The following is an 8,562-nucleotide window of genomic DNA, read 5'->3' as shown; positions in this document are numbered from 1 at the left end:
ACACAGGTCAGGACGACTGGAGCTGGCCCAAGATGCAGTGAGAGACCTTGGTATTTTTTTCAAAGGGGAGGTATGAAGATGCCAGAGACACACTTCACTGGCATCACTAATTTTTTTTTTTTCTGTAGATTTGTTCTCAGCCAAAGATTTGCAAGAGTAAATTGTAGGGATACCATCTGTGGGAAAAAAAATAACTGTGCTAGGGAAAGAAAGCCTGTGTAGCGGTAGAGAACTGGCTTTGGAGTCAGGAAAACTTGGGTTCAAATCTTGTATCTGACACAAACTCACCATGTTTGTACCTGTACTGGGCATTACCCTTCAGTGCCTCAAGCAATTCTCTAAGCCTTTAAATCCCACCACAGTTGCAGATGGGACTAACAGAGGGACTTTCCTCACTGGGAGCCACCTAAATAATGAAATTGTTAGTCTGGGGTGGGGGTGGGGGTGGGGGTGGGGTCAAGGAAAGGACTACATAAAACGATTCACTTGTTCAACAAATACTTGTTGAGGCACCACAATAAGTAAGGCATTGTGCTAGGCACTAGAGAAGATAGAACACAGATCCTGCCATAGAACCATAGAATGTCAGAGTTGGAAGGGACCTTTGTAATTATCTAGTTCAGTTCCCTTATTTTATAGGTCAAGAAACTGAGACCCAGAAAGGTGAAGTGACTCCCACAGCTGGTAGGGGTATAATGTAAGGCCTTCTGATTCTTAATCCAGTACTTTGTCCTGCTATTCCGTGCTGCTTCTGGCAGAGTCATAACTACCAGTTCTGGCGTACAGGGCAAGAACGTGCCAAGGGAAAGAAGGGAACTTGCACAGACAAATTCAGTTAAGTGTGACCATGGTAGGGTGGGATGAGAAGTGGTACGATATGAAGAAACCTCAGGGAAATATCTAAGACTTCAAATATACAAGGCCTTAAAAAAGAAAGGAAGGAAAGAAGGAAGGAAGGAAGGGAAGGAGTGAGGAGGGAGGGAGGCAGGAAGGAAGGGAAGAAGGAGGGAAAGAAGGCAGGTATCTAGGAGAGAAGGAAGGTAACTAGGAAAGAAGGAAGGGAGGGATGAAGATAGGAGGAAGAGAAGAAAGAGAGGAGGGAAGGAAGGGAGGTACATGTAATTTTTTTAAAATTAATCTTTTATTTATTTATTTTGGTTTTCAACATTCATTTCCACAAGATTTTGAGTTCCAAATTTTCTCCCCATCTTTCCCCTAGTCCCACCCCAAGATAGCAAATCTAATGAATACCCCTTCCCCCAATCTGCTCTCTCTTTTATCCCCCATCCCCCCCTAACTTTCTAGTAGGGCAAGATGGATTTCTATACTCCAGTGCCTGTATATCTTATTTCCCAGTTGCATGTAAAAAACAAATTTTTTTAAACATTTGTTTTTAAAGCTTTGATTTCCAGATTCTTTCCCTTCTTCCCTCCCCACCCACCCCCACTGGGAAGATAAGCAATTCAATATAGGTTGTACATGTGTAATTACGCAAAATGTTTCCATAATAGAAATATTGTGAAAGACTAACTATATTTACCTCTATCCTATCCTGCCCCCACTTATTCTATTTTCTACTTTGACCCTGTCCCTTTTCAAAAGTGAGTGCTTCTACCCTCTTCCCCAATCTGCCCTCCCTTCTACCATCCCCCCTCTTATCCCTTTCCCCCACTATTTTCCTGTAGGGTAAGATACCCAACTGAGTGTGTATGTTATTCCCTCCTTAAGCCAAATTCAATGAGAGTAAGGTTGACCCGTTTGCTTTAGCCTTCCTGTTCTTCCTCTCCATTGTAACGGTTTCTTCTTGCCTCTTTTGTATGAGATAATTTACCCTATTCTATCTCCTTCTCTCGTTATATTCCTCTCTCACCTCTTAATTTTATTTTTTAGATATCGTCCTTTCCTATTCATCTGATCCTGTGCCCTCTGTCTATGTATACATGTACACATATATATATACACACTCACATATGTATTTATACACACATACACCCTCCTATATAAACATATATATGTATGTATAGATATATACATATATATTCCCTTCAACTGTCCTCATACTGAGAAAAGTGTCATGAGTTACAATTACCGTTTTTCCATGTAGGAATGTAAATAGCTCAACTTTAATAAGTTCCTTATGATTTCTTTTTCCTGTTTACCTTCTAATGATTCTCTTGCTTCTTGTATTTGAAAGTCAAATTTTCTGTTCAGCTTTGGTTTTTTTCATCAAGAATGTTTGAAGTCCTCAATTTCATTGAATGACCATATTTTCCCCTGAAGCATTGTACTCAGTTTTGCTGGTAGGTGATTTTTGGTTTTAGTCCTAGCTCCTTTGACCTCCAGAATATCATATTCTAAGCCCTTTGATCCCTTAATGTAGAAACTGCTAGATCTTGTGTTATCCTAATTGTGTTTCCACAATACTCAAATTGTTTCTTCCTGGTTGCTTGGAATATTTTCTCCTTGAGCTGGGAACTCTGGAATTTGACTATAATATTCCTAGAAGTTTTCTTTTTTGGATTTTTTTCAAGAGGTGATCAGTGAATTCTTTCAATTTCTATTTTGTCCTTTGGTTCTAGAATATCAGAGCAATATTCCTTGAAGCATGATTTCTAGGTTCTTTTTTTTTATCATGGCTTTCAGGTAGTCCAATAACTTTTAAATGATCTCTCCTGGATCTATTTTCCAGGTCAGTGGTTTTTCCAATGATATATTTAACATTGCCTTCTATTTTTTCATTTGTTTGGATCTATTTTATACTATCTTGATTTCTCATAAAGTCATTAGCTTCTATTTTCTCCAAACTAATTTTGAAGGAATTATTCTCTTCAGTGAGTTTTTGAAATTCCTTTTCTATTTGGCTAATTCAATTTTTAAAGGCATTCTTCTCATTGGCGTTTTGGGCCTCTTTTGCCATTTGAGTTAGTCTATTTTTAAGGTGTTATTTTCTTTAGTATTTTTTGAGTCTCCTTTAGCAGGCTGTTGACTCATTTTTCATGATTTACTTGCATCATTCTCATTTCTCTTCCCAATGTTTCCTCTACTTCTCTTGATTTTCAAAATCCTTCTTGAGCTCCTCCATGGCCTGTAACCAATTCACATTTTTCTTGGAAGCTTTTGATGCAGATGTTTTGATTGTGTTAATTTCTTCTGGTTCCATGTTTTGATCCTTTTTGTCCCCAAAAAAGGCTTCTATGGTCTGATTGCACTTCCTCTGCTTACTCACATTGCCAGCCAATTACTTGACTTTTGAGCTCTTTGCCACAGTAGAACTCTGCTTCCAGAATGGAGAGAGCTGTGTCCCAAATCTCTGGGGTTTTTGCAGCTGCTGGAGCTATGAGGAGGGTGCCCTCTCTACAGCCCCCACAGGCTCTGGCACACTGGCCACACACCCCAGGACCACCACCCAAGACTGTGGTCCAGATCCTAGCAGGTCAAAGTGAGAGTGATTACCCTCTGAATGGCCGCTTGGTCCCCCTGTGATCTGCAGGCCAGGAGCTCTGGAGGCAGCCACATGGCAGCAGCTGCAGTCCCCTCACCTCTGCCACCTCTGGCCCGGGGGCAGGGGCCAGACCACACTCTTCTGTCACCTGGTTCCAACAGAGTTCCCCACAGATCTTTCACTTTCTCTTTGGCATTTATGAATTGAGAAGTCTGGAAATCACCACAGCTGCTGGTGATTCACTCTCCTGAAGTCTGCTCTGGCCGGTCTGTGCCACTGGTCGGGGCCACCCCAGATTTGGGCCCATGTGTCTCACATGGGACTGCATGTGGCTCCCCAGCACAGTGTGATAGCCCCTTCCTGTCAGCCGGCCAGGCTGCCTTCAGCAGGAGATTTGTTTCTCTCTGTCACTTTGTGGGTTCTTTAGCTCTAAAATTTGTTTAGAGTCATATTTTACAGGTATTGGAGGTGGCTGGAGTGGGAACTCAGCCAAGTTCCTGCTTTAACTCTGCCATCTTGGCTCCCCCCCCCCCATATGTAATGTTAATGGGATATAAGATCTTCCCTGCCCATTAATAGGCCTCAGATGGAGCCCATTAAGGGAAGCTTGCTTAGGGGAGGCTTGCTTGTAGGAAGACTTTCAAACCTTTTGTTAATTTCTAATTAGGCACTGATTCGTGAGGGTTGTGATGCCCTTTGGCTCTGAAAAGGGTATATATACTCTGAGGTTAGCATTTTGCTTTGAGGCTCACTCATTAGAATAGTGTTCTTATGATTTGACTAGATGAGATTCTGGGTAGCCATTAAGGAGCCCCCAGTTTTGAAAAACTCAGATGTTGGTGCTTCTCTCTCTGGTAAGTATGTATGTATTGCCTTGGTCAGAAAATTGGATTTATCTGTTGATCTGTGCTAATTTCTCAGATAGTTAGAAATCCCGTTTGTTGGTCTTTATTTCTCTGCTTCTATTTTCTCTGTATTTTCTTTGTGTTTTCTCTGAAGTTCAGGGTGCTGACTTTTCCCCTGAACTAGTGAATGTAATTTAAAAAGATTGTTGGGGCAGCTAGGTGGCACAGTGAATAGAGCACTGACCCTGAAGCCAGGAGGACCTGAGTGCAAATTTGACCTCAGACACTTGACACATTAGCTGTGTGACCTCGGGCAAGTCACTTAATCTCAATTGCCTTGCCTTCCCCCCTCCAAAAAAAAAAAAAAGATTGTTGACCCCTTAAACAGCTATCTTTCCTAGTAAAGCAGATCTAAGAACCAGTGCTAGCAGCCATCCTGGGTATGTCAGTGTGGTTGCTACTACAGCAAGGGAGAGGGAAAGGAAGAATAAGGAAAGGAAGGATGGAAGAGAGAAAGGATGGAAGGAAGAACAAAAGGAGAGAGGGAAGGAGGAAAGGATAACTAAGGACAGACAAACCAGTTTCAGTCTTGGAGGCTTATCTGTCTATATATATATATATATGTGTGTGTGTGTGTGTGTGTGTGTGTGTGTGTGTATAGCTATCTACACACACACACACTGGCTTCTGCCTTCTAACCCAGAGTCTCTCTCTCTTTTTTTTTTTGGTAACATTTGAATATGGTTCATTTTTAGTTGCTGTTTTTGTGTCCCCATTTCAACAAGCCAAGTCAGTAAGCATTTATTAAGCACTTCCTATGTTTCAGGCAATGTGCTAAGTTCTGGGAATACAAAATACAAGCAGAAATAATGAAATTGACAGTTCCTGCCTTCAAGGAGCTTACCCTCTAATGGGAGAAGACAACACATAAAAAGAAGATGAAAAACGGAGTACGGAGGGCAAGATATCCAGGTGATATCCAGGGAATGGCAGAGAAAGTTTGGAGAATCAGGGGTGGAGCCTGGAGAGGAATGGAAACATGGCTAACCTGGGTATTTCCTTAAAACGGAAATTCCCTTGCAAGTACCAAGCTAATAAAGAATGAAAATAAAATAAATTTATTACACACAACAGAGACTAGAAATAGGACTCATACCTGAGCCACAGCTCAAGGTCCTTCCCTTCTCTAGGCATTCCAGGTTTAAAGCAACATCCTGGGGTCAATGACCCCTCAAGTTGGGAAAGAACTTAGAGGCTTCTAAAGATAAAAGCAATTCAACCCTTTGGGGGAATCACCTTCCACAGGAACTTCTATAGCTGTTTCAGCCTTAAAAACCATCCTGGGGTTGAGGCCTTCTAAATGGGGAAAGAACTTCAGAACTGCTATAGAGCCAAATTCCCTCCCCTAGGTCTTCACAGTTCATCTAACTTGTGATGGAAAGGTCTGGTTGCTTTATGTCTCTCTGCTCTTAAACTTGACCCAGAAACTTCTCATTGCTTTGGAGGTAGCAGCCTCCATACACAGCCTTCCACTTTCGCTTCCTCAGAAGAGTGTTACAATTCTTTTATCCAGGGCCAAAGTGCCTATGAATTAGTTAACACATCAATGAATCAATCAATTAGTCAACAGTAAAGCTACAACAATATAGCCCTTACTATTCTCAGGCACTGTGCTAGGTATCTGGGGACAGCCCCACTCAGGGGAAAATAAAAGGGCCCTTCAGAAACCAGGCAGTCTACAGAGATTACCCCCAATTTTTCTCATATGTACATAGTTGTTTTCAGACTGTCTACCTCAGTAGAAGGTCCCTCATTAGGCTTTCCCATTGAGGGCAAAGCTTATTTTCACCTTTCTTTGTATCACTCACACGTAGAACAACGCTATCACAGAGTAAGTGCTTAATAAATACTTGTCGACTGACAATCACCTCTTAGAGAGAAGATGTACTTTCTCTAAGGAAGGTCCTCAGCACTTAGGGTAACTGAATTACTTTTAACCTCTTTCCTGCCTGAAGGTGCACTGAAATCAGTGTGCTTCCTGTCTCTCAGATTTGTCAACTCCTGCTAGGAATTTAGGGCAATTGGGGTTAAGTAACATGTCCAAGGTTACATGGTTAGTTTTTTTTGTGTGGGTGTTTAAGTGTCTGAGGCCCGAACTGAACCTGGGTCCTCCCGACTCAGGGGCCAGCGCTCTTATTCACTGCGCCACCTAGCCGCCCCCAACCCTGCTGAGCATTTTTGAGACGAGTGAAAAACATCCTACCCTTTGCATTCTTCTTTTCAATTTTCCCCTCTGTCCACATATTTCTGAGAAAACTTCTGAGAATCACAAAATGATATTAGGACCAGGAAAAGGGGAGAAGACCGAGAGAGTCAGAGAGGGGTAGACCTGGACAGTCACGGGCAACTCAATGCCCATATTTCCCTTCCATAAATTGTCTAATTTGAATTTCCTAACATTTCCATCATGTCACATAACCTCCCTTCCAGAAAAGGGCTGGCCTCACATGAAGACTATATTCATCATTGGGAGAGTGGGATGCCAAAGAGGAGAATCAAGCTTGTCTTGAATTTTCTGGTTCATTTTGCCCCTAGTAAAGCCAGAGTAGAACTCTGGGGAAAATCTGTTTAAACAAAGCTTAGATCTGATTCATGTCTAGCATCTCCTCAAAAAGAATTAAAAGAGTCCCTTCTAGGGAGTATGCTCAGGGCACACGCCATGCTTCAGGCACCTTCTTACCTCTCACACATCTCTGGGACTCTGCTCAGCGCCCACCTCTGGAATTCACATGCTGTCTGGAGGTTTTCTCTGGATCCCTCCCAGCACCTTCACTTTCCTTTTAAAAGATAAGCACGGGCAAAAAGTGGGAGTAGTCTGCTCCCTGCCCCCGCCCGAACCCCCAACCTACCTGATTTCATTGGCACATTAAGTCAGGAAATTCCCAGCCTGGGAAATTAAGGAAAAGGCAGTCTTTCAAAAGTGATCTATGGAACTGTGGAAGTTGTTTTGGGGATCAATAGAAGGTTTTTCTCAATTACCCTCAGGTCTTAAGAGAACTATTTCATTTTGTCTGTGAAACCAAAGGGCTATGGTCTGTGAGCTTGCTGTGGAGGGTGGGAATCACGGTTGTAGCATGAGAATTTATCACCATATTCCCTACCATAATAAGATTTTAAGAAAAAAAAAAAGAGAAACACTTTTAAGAGTTTTCCCTCTCACCTCCTCACTTGCTCACTCCTGGTCCCTGGTGCTTCCCTGCCCCTCTCCTTATCTCCCAGAGAAAGGTCTTCTTTTTCCCATTCTCGATTCCTTTGTCAGTTCCTCCTCTAGAAAGCAGGGAGAGAGGAGGATTGGTATAGCATAAGAACCCTTTGTGTGTGCGCTAATGTGCAGGAGTACTTGAATGTGTGCAGGATGGGAGGAAGGGTAGCTGGCAGCACATACTCTCTAAGAAAGAGGTGTTTACAACATTTTTTCTTCCATGTTAAAATGATACTATATGTATCCTATGGTAGCTTTTACCGCCCTCCCCCCCCCCCCCCCCCCCAATGATCTAGCATCTAACAAAAAAGGTACTCATTGTACAAAACAGAAATCATGTATAGGCCAGCTATTTTCTCCAAAAGAAAGAAAATGCTGAAAGCTCAAAAGTCTAATTGCTTAGGAACAAATACCCAAAGTATAATACACTTAAAATAATACCACACTCATTATACTTTCCGAGGAGGTAAGAAAACCTTGGGGCACTGCCAATAGATTTTTCACCTTCACCTCAAACCTTCCTGTCTGAGCAACTCATGAGGCCATCCAAGGCATGGTGTAGCTTTCTTAGTCCCTTCAGCACAGGATCCTGCTTATGTTGGGCACCTCCACTTAGAAGGGACGTAGTTGTAGGCAGCCCCTCCTCCTAGGCAGTCAGCATGGATTCAGGAAGCTAGGAACTCTTGAATTCACAAGTTATTGACAGGATTAGAAACACTTAGATACAGGATTGCTGCCTCAGACACTTAGTAGTTGTCTTGGCAAGTCTTGGCAAGAAGGAGCTTGACTCAATGACCTTTAAGATCCCTTCCAGATCTAAATCTATAGATCCTAGGACCTGTGCTCAGGGAGCAAAGGGGCAGCCAAGGTCTGAAAGTTCAGATGGGCTTGCCTAGGTAAGTACATAATCTCACTCACTTGTGCTCTAGCTATGTGACACCATTGCTGGTGCTGGTGCTGGTGCTGGTGTGTGTGTGTGTGTGTGTGTGTGTGTGTGTGTGTGTGTGTGTGTG

This window comes from Petaurus breviceps, unplaced genomic scaffold (genome assembly GCF_028583685.1).
Source record: "Petaurus breviceps papuanus isolate PSGF00001 unplaced genomic scaffold, PetGlider_PUasm1.0 90731, whole genome shotgun sequence".
NCBI lineage: Eukaryota > Metazoa > Chordata > Mammalia > Diprotodontia > Petauridae > Petaurus > Petaurus breviceps.
This window is presented reverse-complemented; position numbering follows the sequence as displayed.